Here is a 13,776-nt window from a genome sequence, read left to right as displayed (position 1 = left end):
ACCACACCGGAATATGTAATTCTCGATGGCTATCCTTCCTCCCGAATAGCTAGGCATAAACAGCACCCCGGGTGGCGAACCCGGCAGTGTCCACTCTTCCTCCCGAATGGCTAGGCATTACTACACTAGGATCCATAGTGACTACCCTTCCTCCCGAGTAGCTAGGCCAACACAACAACCACTTTCATAGCATAAAAGCCAATTCTTTATTCGTTTCAAGGTAGTTACACCATCAATGGTCATTAAGGTTCATTATGCCATATCGTAAAGATAAATCATTTCAAAGAATGTCTTGAAAATGTTTATACTTCTTTAACCAAGATTTCAATGTCCTAATTCAACATGAAAACATCATTACCAACCCTTAGCCATCATTATTGATCATCTTTTATAGAGGAAAAACATTTATAAACTTATATACGTACGTAGAGCATGATACAAACTAGGTTTAACGTGGACTTGTCCCCTCACGCACATTAACCACAATCAAAGCAGGAAATAGAGTTTCAAATCATGAAAAGTTTCAAAAGAGCCCTTGAATGAAATTTATACTTCCAAGATTAGTTTCAAAAGGAGACATACATCCAAAACCAGCTTTCAAAAGAGAGACATACCTTAATCCCGCTAAAAGCTAGAAAAACGGAATTCCCAAGGTTCAACAATCAATCTACAATGGATTTAGATGAGAAAGATTAAAGCTTTATTAGTTTCTACGAACTCTCTTTATGTTTCAAAAAACTAGGGATTTTCTAAGCCTATAAACGTGTTGTAGAACCCTTCCATGAATCACTAGCGGATTCTAATCTTGTAGAACTTTCTACTCTAACCCAAACTTAACAATAAACTCAGAAAACTTAGAAGTCTTACCTTTTAGAAGAATTCCTACTAGCCTCTCTTCTTTCTCTTCTTGAATTTTTCAAGAACCTAGGGTTTGGAGAGATGATTTATGATCAAGAAGAGATGAACTTTGGTGTATGATTGATGGAGATTGAGTATAGACTCACCTTAGGGTTAGAGAGACTTCTTTGGTGTTCTCTTCCTCAGAAAAATTGGTTTAAAACAAAGTGGGAATGAATATAACGAAGTTAGGCTTTTAAAATATCGTTTTCGGTGCGCGGTCGCGCAGCTGGAGGCCTACTTAGCGCAGCTGATCACGCAGCAAAGGCAGTAACACTGCCTCTGGTGCGCGATCGCGCACCTGAAGGTCACTTCGCGCATTACTTCGCACCCACTGCGTAGCGTCTAGTAAAACGGGCATAACTTCTACCACAGAGTTTCGTTTGAGCTCCATAATATATGGTTGGAATGGTATTTCAAAGACCTACAACTTTCATGTTTTGAGTTTTCTCAAATTCCTAACATAAATACCCGATAACTGGCCATAAGTACAGACTGTCTCAGACTTGGACGAATTTAGAAGGTCTTAAGAACTTCACTTTTTTGTTTAACTTCAAAACGACCGTTTATCACCCGAATTCATCCCGAATGGATTCATATGGCTAAAATATCAATTTAATACTGATATTTATGCATTCACACCTAACTCAGATTTACGGGGTGTTACATTAGGGGTTATTTTGGTTCACTCTCTTAGATTTTGGGTAATTTAAGTTTCGGACTCATGCGTTTAATTTGTATTTTTAGCTTATGATGAAGTCACCAATTTGAATATTTTTAGTATGTTTTTAATTTGCTTTGATTGTTAGAGTCTATTATTAATTTAAATAATCTTCTTAGAGTTAATAATACATAAAAAGTTCAACAATTCACTATTTAAAAAAAAACAAATAAATTAGTACATAAAGAGTGAGGATTACATAATAAATGAAAACGTGCAACTGGTAAAAACAAAGTACATAAAAATAACAAATTAAATAGAAAATACATAGAGAAACAAAATACATAGAAATATTAAACTTAATAAACAAAATACATAGAAATAATAAACAACAACAACATAGCACAAATAATCTTCCAAAATTTCAATTTTTCTTTCAAAGCATTTTTCTTGTGTTGAGTTTCTCTAAGGTTAGCCTTGAGAAAACTTTGTTTTTTCTTTGGATTCTTTTAGCAAGGCCTCCAAAAGGTCAATTTTTTCTTGAGCTTCCATAAGCTTAAATTGCAAGTCAAACTTCACGGTATCTCTAGAGATACGTGAAGTTGCGGTATCTCTATCAACAAGAAGCTTTTTAAACTTCGCCGCCACCGTTTTATCCACGAGAATGCTATCTTCCCAACGAAAATGTTTGCAACCGTCCATATTCTATAAACATTACAAGAAAATCAGTTTTTTAAAGTAAATATGTAGATAATGTGAAAAAAATTAAACCCTAAAAAATTGTAAAAACACTTACTTCGGGCACTTTACAATGCCAAAAAATGACGCCCCGGATTATCTTCGATCCTTGATGTTCTTAGCTTACAATAATGACCACATTCACAAACATCGGGTTCTATAGCAAAGTTTGACGTTTCAAAGCTTTGAGATATGATTTTGGTGGGGGGGAGGATGGGTTTTGAAAGCGTGAAAATGGAGGAGGTGAGGAAGCGGAGTAACTTGAAAAAAGAAGCTTGTAGGGTTTTAATTAAACCCATATTGCGCACTAGTTTAGTGCGCAAAGGGTAGTTTGGTTTTTTTCTTTTTTTTTTTAATGGGTTATTTTAGTCTCAAACACCACTTTTTGGGTCATTTAAGTTGCGGACTCATACTATCTACCCATACGATATGCAATGGCAATTATTGCTGTTGCCTACCGATGGAAATGCCTCTACAAATTCGTTAGAAACCTGAATATAGATACATGTTACAACTTGTTGTACTAAGTAGTATATAATTAGTTATACATTAAATTACTAACTACCAGTCAAAATTTTAAGTTAATAAATATAAACCGAAAAAAGTCAGCAAACTGATAAATTTGTATGATATTTGATTTAGTTTGATATTAATAGTTAAAGGACTGATAATTTAGTTTTAATTTTAATCAAAATCGATCAAATCGAACCGTCAACGCCTATACTTTTGTTGGTAATTTGGTATAGACCATAGTGTCAAAGAGTGCAGCCAAACAACCAGCAAAAAGAATCTATCTCCCTCCCATTCCCCTTTTTTACCTTGGAAAATCGACATGAAAATCTACATAATAATTAATAGTACGATTCAATACAATTATGAAATGTTTCCTAAGACAATGTTTAATTAATCTGCTTCCTAATTGATGAATTGTTCCACTGAGGTTTCCACACAAAAGTTCCCAAGTGTGGGATGGGCTGATTAATCATATATCCTGTGCTTTAAGAGACACTGTGTCCCCCTCAATTGAGACCATGTCATCATTCTAAAATTCTTCACATAATCGAAAAAAGAAAAAAGAAAGAACAAGAAACAAATAAAGAAATATTGCATCTGCCCTTTGTGAGGATATATGAGACATACATTTAGTAAAAAGAGCTATATTCAGAATTTTATTTTCTTAGCAAGGGCTTCATTTCCTATTCATATTCTTTTTTCATTGTATATTAAAATCAGTAGTTGATGGTTTACATGACTGTTTAAGGTTTGCTATGAATTTATTTAGAGACCATCTACTGATCTAAATTGCTGAGACCCCTTGTTTCTTCTTTTTTAGAATTCACACAGCCTCTTGGATACTGCATTGTCATTTCCACTATAAGAGTTGACATCTTTCCATGAACTGTACAAGTTCGACACTTTTTCCCACCCCCTCCAAAAGAAAAAACGGTGCTACGTCTGAGTTAAATTTGCAGATGAAAGTTTTCTTTTCTTTCTCGGTGGTGAAGTATAAGACCAAACTCATAAGTTTATTATTATTCTTGGTCAGAACAAGTTGATGGACTCCCTTTTTTCGGCCCCATGTTTCCCCGTAAAATACTTCCTTAAAAAAATAGAATGGTACTGTGTTCAGTGTATGAAGGTCAAAGCATCCAAATATCTTAGTAAAATTGAATCTCTGATTCTTTTAATTTTCTGAAATAAAATTTATATAGTTAATTAGACTATCTAATAAAAAGTGTTATGATCATAAACATTTATAATTAAGAAGAATATTCAAAGAAATTATATTGCTTGTTGCGAGCACAAAGTGCTTAAAATTTGATTGAGAAATTGCGTTCCCCAAATTTTGACTACTGGAGGTGCGCAACTTTCTCTTTTCATTTAAAAGAATCATAATTGAAAACAAAAACTATTTTGACTCCTCATGTAATAATAGTGAGATGTATAATTAGACAGAGCGATCATTTTTCATCGGACATAAGGTTTAATTCAAGAAAGGGATAAGAAAATTTTGAAACAAAGTGAAGTGGAAAAGGAGACATGAAAGAGAAAGATTAGTAAGGTAAGGTAAATTTACTCGAGTCCGGAGCCAAAATGGCATTTTTTTGCAGCCATTAGCCCAAAATAGGCTGCCTTTTTTTTTTATACCACAATGGGTATTGTTATACCCCGCGTTTTCAGAGCATGAGTTTGACGTGTACCTCATCGTAGTAATGAGATGTTTTGAAAGGCACAAGCCATGGAAAGTACGTAACAACGAAGAAAAAGGGTGAATTACGATCTCGTAAGTCGTAATCGGGAAAGAATATTTTGAAACACGGGAACATGGCCATTATTAGTGTAATAAGTGATAAATATCATGTATGGAGAATTTCGGAATATTTCGGGATTGAGAAAATTGAAGAAAATAAGTTCGACGAAAATTTGAGAAACGCGGGACGGATTTTAGTTAACTTTGGAGGCGCATATCTCATAGTATATGTGGAGTTTTAAGGTGGTTCAAAGTCCCGAAAATGAAGTTCGTCGAGTCTAGTTTGTAATGCAACCAACCGTTCATTGATAGGACATCGGAGTAGAGAATTATAGACGTTACAAAAAACTGAATCTGTCGACGCAAGAAACAATATTCCCGCGGCACCGCTACGATGCGCTACGGTGCCGCTACAAGATGCGCTTTCTGAAAACCGACTTCAAAGTCCGTTTTAAGGTGTTAAAATCTCATTTTTTTCATCCAAAACTTCCAAAAATTTCCAGAAAATTCAAAGAAGAAAGGGAGGAGCTAAAGAAAAGGTAAGATTTAATCCTTCTTTACATGTTTTATGGATGTGTTGAACGTGTTATGGTGCATGGAAATGGATGGAAAATCATGAGAGGTTGTATGTTGGGAGTTGTAGCCGTGGGTGTATGTTGTTGATGTAAGCATGACGAACCAATTTTATGTGATGTAATTTGATAGTTGTGGATGTTGTGGAGTGTGAAAATGGATTAAAATCATGAAAATATGGATGTTAAAGTTGAGTTGTGAAAGTTGAAGGTTGGCCGTGTGTTGTGTGTATGGTGTGATGATAGTGATTTAATTGTATACAACATGTTTGTGTGTTATGGTAATGTGTAGAAAGTGAATGAAACTTATGGAATGGTGTAGGTTGAGGGTTGGCCGAATAGGGGCTGTTTTTGGTAGCTTATAGCGAATTGATTTTATTTGGTATGTTTTGGTTGTTGTCGTCATGAATCCAATGAGGTAAATAAGAGCTTAATGTGCCAAGTTGGTGTTGTAATTGTTGGTGGGCTGATTTAGAACCTTAAGAAATTTTAATGTGGTTTCATGAATTGGTGGAAGATAATGTCGTCAATGTGTGAAATTGTTAGTATGGTTTATGAGTTTGGAAGAAAAGAAATGTGTTGTTGATATTTCCTTGGACTTGGAGGGTTTCGGGTTGCCTTATGTTTTGGTTGGATTGTTTTGAACAATTTTGTGAATTGTGGGAAATGTTATTGATTTGTGTTTGAAAGGTTTGAATTGTTATTCGAATATGCGATCGTTGGTAGTAGTTTGAAAATATGTAGTTAAGTTGAATATAATTGGAATGTTTTCGAAGTATGTGGAAATGACTTGTTAGTGTTAGAATGCGTTTGAAATTACTTCTTGATGTTCTTTGAAATGGTTGTTGGTATTGTTGTTGACGATTTGGCCGAGTTGAATTCTCGGGGTTGGTGAATATATAGGAAATCTTTTGCCCAATTTTTTTGGTAGAAAAAGCAATGGTTTGGGATTGGATCCTTTAGCGCCGGACTAATGTTCGATGCCTATTGATGTTGTTGTAGATTTTGAGAAGACGAACTTACGTTTGGATTAGCTTAGGAAGCAAGCCGGGTATGTGAAGCTTACCCTTCTTTTCTTTTGGCATGTCTTAGACGGATTAAGGTATGACATGATTTGTGCCTTGGGGTAACTCCATTCGTAAATTTTGAGTAGGTTTGTGATTCGTATTTGCTTGATGTTGGCATCCTTGGTATGTTCCGTATGTCTTGGATATGATTGAGTTTGAAGTGTTGCGTAAGCGATTTTTATATGTTTCTTATTATTCGTACCCTTAATGCAGTCGAGTTACGATTCTCACGTCTTTTGTATGACTAAATTTCTAAGGTTGCAAAAGAGTTACGTTTTCAAAAGAATTTGGTTTTAAAAGAGTTTTGTTTTCAAAAGAGATATATGCCTAAACGACTCCGAAACTTCAAACGTCCGTAACTTTGCATACGACCTCGAAACGCCCCAAAACATAATATGTAAGTTCATAAGACATCATTCTCCCCTACCCCTCGTAGTCGGGCTCGGACGGGGGTCGGCACCCGCCCGTGGGGCCCGCGGCCTTTCTATGCTACCTTTATGGATTTTTCGGAAAATTTAATATTTTCTTCATTATGACTATTTATTTATGTATTTGTCGAGTTGGAAATAAGGATTTTATGCCCATGATTTTGGATACATAATTGTGGTTTCTAAAATTCGGTTTGACATGTTCCCGAGCGAAATTCGGAAAAAAAACTTGTTTTGACTATGGTTTTGGATTTTCAAAAAAGAAGGGTTCGTTCTGATCATTCGGTTGAGTCGGCGTGATGATGTACGATATGCGTGTGGTCACTTACGATCCGTTCGTGCGTTAATGTTACCTCTTTCCCGGATCCCGGCCGGTATATGATCGTGCGCACTATGATATATTCGAAGTTATCGTTTTTTTTCGTGTTACGGTTCCCGAGACCTCGCCATAGGGCCGGGTTCCGTTTATGAAGTTATGCTTTGTGATATGGCTTATGATGTGTTGTGATGATGTGTTGTGTTCGGGGATACGGAGATTTGAAATCTTCCGGAGTTATCTTTGTGTTGTGGCGCCGGATAGGGTGGCGACCACGTTCGTCCACGGTCCTATGGACCGCATTTGATATGTGATGATGTGTGATGAGTTTGTTCTCCGATGATGAGTTTGATCACCGATGATGAGGCGATCCCACATCGATCCTGTCATTCCATATGACAGATTACGATGCGTTCGGTATGAGTATGCATGATTTGTGTGTCGGATGTAAGTACTTAGATAGTTGTGTTATTACGACTTCACTTTCTGTACTTCCTACTTTAGTTATGACCTCGTTTGATGTATGCTATGCTTTACATGCTCAGTACATATTTCGTACTGACCCCTCTTCGGGGTCGCGTTTCATGCCACGCGGTACCCGGATGAGTCGGTGATGCTAGCGAAGATGCTCCAGTTGGATTGGCGAGCTCATTTCCTCGGTCTTCCGAGTCGAGTGCTTTGTATGGTGTTCGAAGTTATGATAGAGACTTTGCGGACGATGTCGAGTGTATGATATGTCGGTTCATTTGTAAGCGGCTACGTAAGCCGTGTGTTTGTATGTATTATGTTACCGATGTGTTTGGCAAGCGGCTATATAAGCCGCTTCGTTATGCCTTATATTGCGATTTTATTTGGTTTGAAAAAAAACGAGAGGCATGTTTGTTTTCGAAAAATTTTCATTACGTGTGTATGCTATGTTTTGTGGGCCCAGTATGGGTATGAGTGTTACGTTAGTCAGCGGGTTCGCTCGGCCCTAAGTAAGGGTCGGGTGCCCGTCACGCCCTAACGGAAATTGGGGTGTGACAGGTATGTCGTTGGATAACCAACGAAATACCCACACAACACTGTTCGGTGCCTCACTAATAAGTTGCATTTCGCTACAAGTGTAGCGAAATGCAACAATTTTTTTTTTTTTTTTTTTTTTTTTTGCATTTCATGAACCTTTTAACGAAATAGGTTTTTTTCTTTTTTTTATATTTCGTGAATTTGAACGAAACTAATTAAATTTTTTTGTTTGTATTTCATGAATTAATTCACGAAATATAACTGATTTTTTTTTTTGTATTTCGTGAATTAATTCACGAAATATAAGTGTTTTTTTTTTTTTTGCATTTCGTGAATAAAAAAACAAAATATGGAAAATATAATTTTTATTTTGTTCATCTAAAAACGAAATTATATATATATATATATATATATATATATATATATATATATATATATATATATATATATATATATATATATATATATATATATATATATATATATATATTGCATATTCGTTGGTAGATCAACGAAATAGGATAAAATATATTTTTTTATTTCGTTGATATACCAACGAAATAGGAAATTATAATTATTTTTTTTTGCATTTCGTGTATTAGAAAACGAAATAGGATAAAAAAAAATTATATATTTTTTATTTCGTTTGTATAAAAAAATAGGAAAATAATTTTATTTTCATTTCGTTTATATAAAAATGAAATAGAAATATAATTTTATTTTCATTTCGTTTATATAAAAATGAAATATATATATATATATATATATATATATATATATATATATATATATATATATATATATATATATATATATGTGTGTGTGTGTGTGTGTGTGTGTGTGTGTGTGTGTGTGTGTGTGTGTATTTTATTTTTTTATTTCATTCATATACCAATGAAATAGGATGAATATATATATTTTTTTTTGTATTTCATTTATATAAAAACGAAATAGGAAAATATTTTTTTTTTTCATTTATATACCAACGAAATGTTTTGTTCTATTTCGTAGGTATATAACGAACCAACCCCCCCCCCCCCCCCCCCCCCTTTTTACCGTTTTTCTGCTCTCCATATCGCTATGGTTTTAATTTTATTTTTTTTGTTCATTTCTGTTGGTTCAATCAGTTTTAGACGAGCATTGAATAGTTTTCAAAATAATATCTTTTACATTTCGTGACTTAATTTGCGAAATTTTTTACTTTTCTCCGTTTATAAATATTGTCCTATCTATATTTGCCAACCTTATTTTTTGCAACACTTAGTGTTTTTTTTCATACTTTGACCAATGATTAGTCGTGTGTCAAGATTCCGAAACGTCAATATTTTATATATAATCTGATATTTTTTTCTGCGTACAATAATGTAGGCCCAGTACATCAGGATATGTTTTGTTTGGAAACTTTAGGGTGTTTTATTTTTTAAGATTTTGATTTAAGCGTGTTATTTTTTAATCAAGACATAACTTTATTTTGAATATAAATATAATTCTAAAAAATATAGGGAGAAAAACTAGTTGTAAAGTCGTCAAACTTTAGATGGTCATAACTTTGCGCTCGGACGTCCGTTTTACGCGTTTTTTTTTTTTTTTGAACTTGCGTATTTTTTCGAGATCTACGCGGACAAACCGCCGTCCGAGCCGATTTTTAAAAAAACACCTTTTATCCCATTCAATTTCAATTTTTCCCCAAATTGGCTTGAAATTTTCAGTTTTATTTACTTATAAGATGATGATACGCAATAGATTTCAACGTAAAAATCTCGGGTAACGTAGCCGTGAATGTCAATTTCACTTCGCGGTTTCAATTTTTGAAAATAAAGCCGACTAATTTTCTCGACATATAAAGTTGACTAAAATAACCTTATAGTCAAACACTAAGTTTTTTCAAACAAAACTTACTTCGGGCACCTTTTCAACCCCTAAAATGACGATCCGAACGTCTACGTATCCTTGATGTATTGGGCTTATTTCATTGGTATATGAATGAAATATATATATATATATATATATTCCAATTTCGTTTTTAGATGAACGAAATAAAAAAAAAAATCATATATATTTTTCAATTTCGTTTTTAGATGAAATAAAAAAAAAATTGTATTTTCCATATTTCGTTTTTTTATTCACGAAATACAAAAAAAAATCATTTATATTTCGTGAATTAATTCACGAAATGCAAAAAAAAAAAATAGTTATATTTCGTGAATTAATTCACGAAATACCCAAAAAAAAAAAATTAAACCAGTTTTGTTCAAATTCACGAAATATAAAAATAAAAAAAATAAAAACCTATTTCGTTCTAAGATTCACGAAATGCAAAAAAAAAATATATATTTGTTGCATTTCGCTACACTTGTAGCGAAATGCAACTTATCAGTGAAGCACAGGAACAGTGTTGTTGGGTATTTCGTTGGTTATCCAACGAAATACCCATTGTGGTATAAAAAAAAATAAAAAAAAAAGGCAGCCTATTTTGGACTAATGGCTGCAAAAATATGCCATTTTGGCTCCAGATTACATTATTGACACCAAATTACATTAATTATCATTTCTACACACTAGACTTGCATTCACACAACCTGTGGCTTTCTTTTAGTTCTCTTGGCAAAGAAAGAACAGTGATAAGTATTCATGCAATTCAAAAAGCAAAGTAAAACTGATAATTATCATGGTAAAATGCCGAATCACTATCGTTTTCACATTGATAAACATTTTAAGTTACTCATTCTTAAGAGGCCACCAAAATTGACCAAGCCACATATCATGCTTCTTACTTTTTACCTTTTCCAAAGTAGATTGAGGTAAAAACCTATCATCCAATTTTCATAATCGCGTGGTTAAATCACATTTGAAATAACAAAGGTGAACACAAAGCTTACAATCTAGTGATACCGACAAGTAGGGGTGTACATGGACCGGGTTGGGTCGGATTTTTTAAACACCAAACCAAACCAATTGTGTCGGGTTTTTAAATTTATACACCAAATCAAAAACCAATAAAATTCGGGTTTTTCAACCTCGGGTTTTATCGGGTTATTCGGTTTTCTCGGGTTATTCGGGTTTTTTTTCCCGGAATAGTCTTGATACAAAACAGATAACTTTTACTTCGAATATTTCTTTAGTCCTAGTAAGATACAACTATGTAATTAAGGTGTTTCATAAGAAAATAACACAAAATGTGAGAAGAGTGATGACATTGTATTAAAATATTCAACAAAAGATAATAAAATCGATTAAAATAAACATTGCCAATTAATAAGCCATAAAGAAAATTACCATAATCTAAAAATACTAAGTTATGCTAAATAAGTACGGCTAATAAGTATTATTTACATGGCAAGAAAAAAACTTAAGTTATGTATTTTCACTCTCTAAACTAATTATGCAAAATTAAAGAATAGATATCCAAGATTATTGTCATTCCTAGTGGTAAATTGAATTCCTTTTGTTAGTATTAGTGTTGAGTTGGTTTGATTTGAACTTTATATGAGCTTACTAACATCCATAGGATATAAAACTTATTCGCGTTCAAAATTCTAAGTTCAAACTTGAATGATATCATAATAGATAAAAAAAACTACGAAAAAATTAAGAAATATTTATAAATTACATTACAAATAAATATTTTTATGTATAAAATATTTTAAATTTTGAATACATCTAATGTCGGGTTGGTTTGGTTCGGTTAGACTTTTTAGCTAAAACCAAATCAAACCAATTATGGGCGGGTCTTTTTTCCGACACCAAACTAAGTCAAACCAAACCACTAATCGGGTTTTTTCTCGGTTTGACTCGGTTTATCGATTTGGTGCGGTTTGTCGGTTTACTTTGTACACCCCTGCCGACAAGTCTCTCATATAATAGGTATAGATTCAATTCTCATTAATTCCCTATCACTCCTATAATGTAATTAAAAAAAATTACAAAGACAGAGAAGACGAGATGATATCTTACACCACCCCCACCCCCCCACCCCCCCAAAAAAAAAACACACAAAATCCTGAATGTCTCAAATGCCTATATACCAATAGGAGATGCTGGTGAAGTGATGCCCCAAAGTTGATAATCTAACCATACTAGTACTTCGTTTTCTTTAACTTTCATTACACCAAGTCTCACGTAACGGGTGAACTATCAACCATATGTCTTAATCCTCAACTAAAGAGTGAGTTATATGAATCTTCCACATCTTTTTCCATTCCATTCCAATAACAAAAAATCTAATTGTAAAACGCATCTGACGATTTCGAAATCTCACACTCGTCCTTAAACAAACACATCTAATTACAAAATTAAAAGTGTCACCTCGTTCCGTTTTAGGACTACTATCTATATGAACAAGATACCATATATCACCGGTTTTCATACGACACCTTAGAGAATATAACATACACAAAGCGTCTTTAATTTAAAGAGCACTACAATTTTTGAAACTCCAATAATCGATTAAATTGGAGTCTGTATATAAATGATAACTCCAAGCAAAAAGGTGCCATTAAAGCGTAAACAGGCAATGCCAAAAAGCAAGATGTGCAACGAACTTCCTTTTGAAAGAGAGTGGCATGAAAATAAAACAGATTCCATTCATGTGTACGACCATGAGAAAAAAAATCTTGAAATTACCTTTTCTCTAGTGGTTAGCTACTTTTGACATTTACATTCACAGGAGTGATACTTGTAGGCACCCTAGGTTGCCAGTACTCAGCTAAAGTTAAATAAAGTCAATTAGTCTCTCGTCCAATTGCGAAAATGAGAAGCAGGAACAAGAAAAATCTCATAAAAGTGAGAGAAGATTCCTCGTAGGTCATTTTGATAATACATGATCTGACAAGTTAAATCAGTGGGGATATTGGTTTGCTACTCGTGCTCAACAAGAGCCCACACCAGGCAATTTTCTTGCCACTTCCACATTTTTGTAGGCATCTCAATGACTAGGAGTATAAACATTCTTGTTAGGGTAAAATCCATGTAAATAATCTAAGCACTGTTGTAATTATGGTCACTTGAGTAAGATGATCATTGTTAAGGTGAAAATCATGAAAGATACATGTAGCGGGGAAAAAAACAACCACGAAAATAATCTGTCTAACTTTTACAACCAGCACCAGCTATACAAACCTCAACAGTTTTGTTACCTTGAATATTTCATCGGATACTTGCTACCTGCGACAATACATGCACTGGATAACTCAACCCACCAAGACTTGGGCAGATGATATCTTGTCTATGCTGAAAATTGAACCCTCGTCTCCCATGGCAAACTCATTGACCACTAAATTACACCCTAGGGTGCAGATGAAAAGAAATCACTTGGTATTTTGTCCATGCTGAAAATTGAGCCCTCACCTCCCATGGCAAACTCATTGACCACTAAATTACACCCTTGGGTGCAGCTTTGTTCTTACACCAAAGACAAATAACCTCCCAATATTCCAGAAAAGGTCAATTTAAGCTCCAGGAAGCTTTCTGCTGAAGAGTGAAGACTATCTCCTTTTGGGTGTCAAAAGCACATTGAGAGCTAAATTGCATAATTCAAGTTGTACGCAACAATAGCCTCTGACTCTTACATAGCTATCAGAATATCCTTTTCATACAAGGTCATGCAACAAGTTAAGCTAAGCCACAACTCCCCGTGATAATACTGAATATGACCAAAAATTCCTCGAGTCAATATCATAAACCTAGAGGAATGCATTTTTAAAAAACTAAGACCTACAGGCTAGAGGAATGCTTCACTTTATTTTCTATTTTTATTTTTTTCCTAGGCAACAGGGATTCCTTGATTGCGACATCAATGCTTGGACTAACATGTAAACTAGCAGCTTGTTCATAATCAAGAAA

The sequence above is a fragment of the Lycium ferocissimum genome, chromosome 11, assembly GCF_029784015.1.
Source record: "Lycium ferocissimum isolate CSIRO_LF1 chromosome 11, AGI_CSIRO_Lferr_CH_V1, whole genome shotgun sequence".
Lineage (NCBI taxonomy): Eukaryota > Viridiplantae > Streptophyta > Magnoliopsida > Solanales > Solanaceae > Lycium > Lycium ferocissimum.
This window is presented reverse-complemented; position numbering follows the sequence as displayed.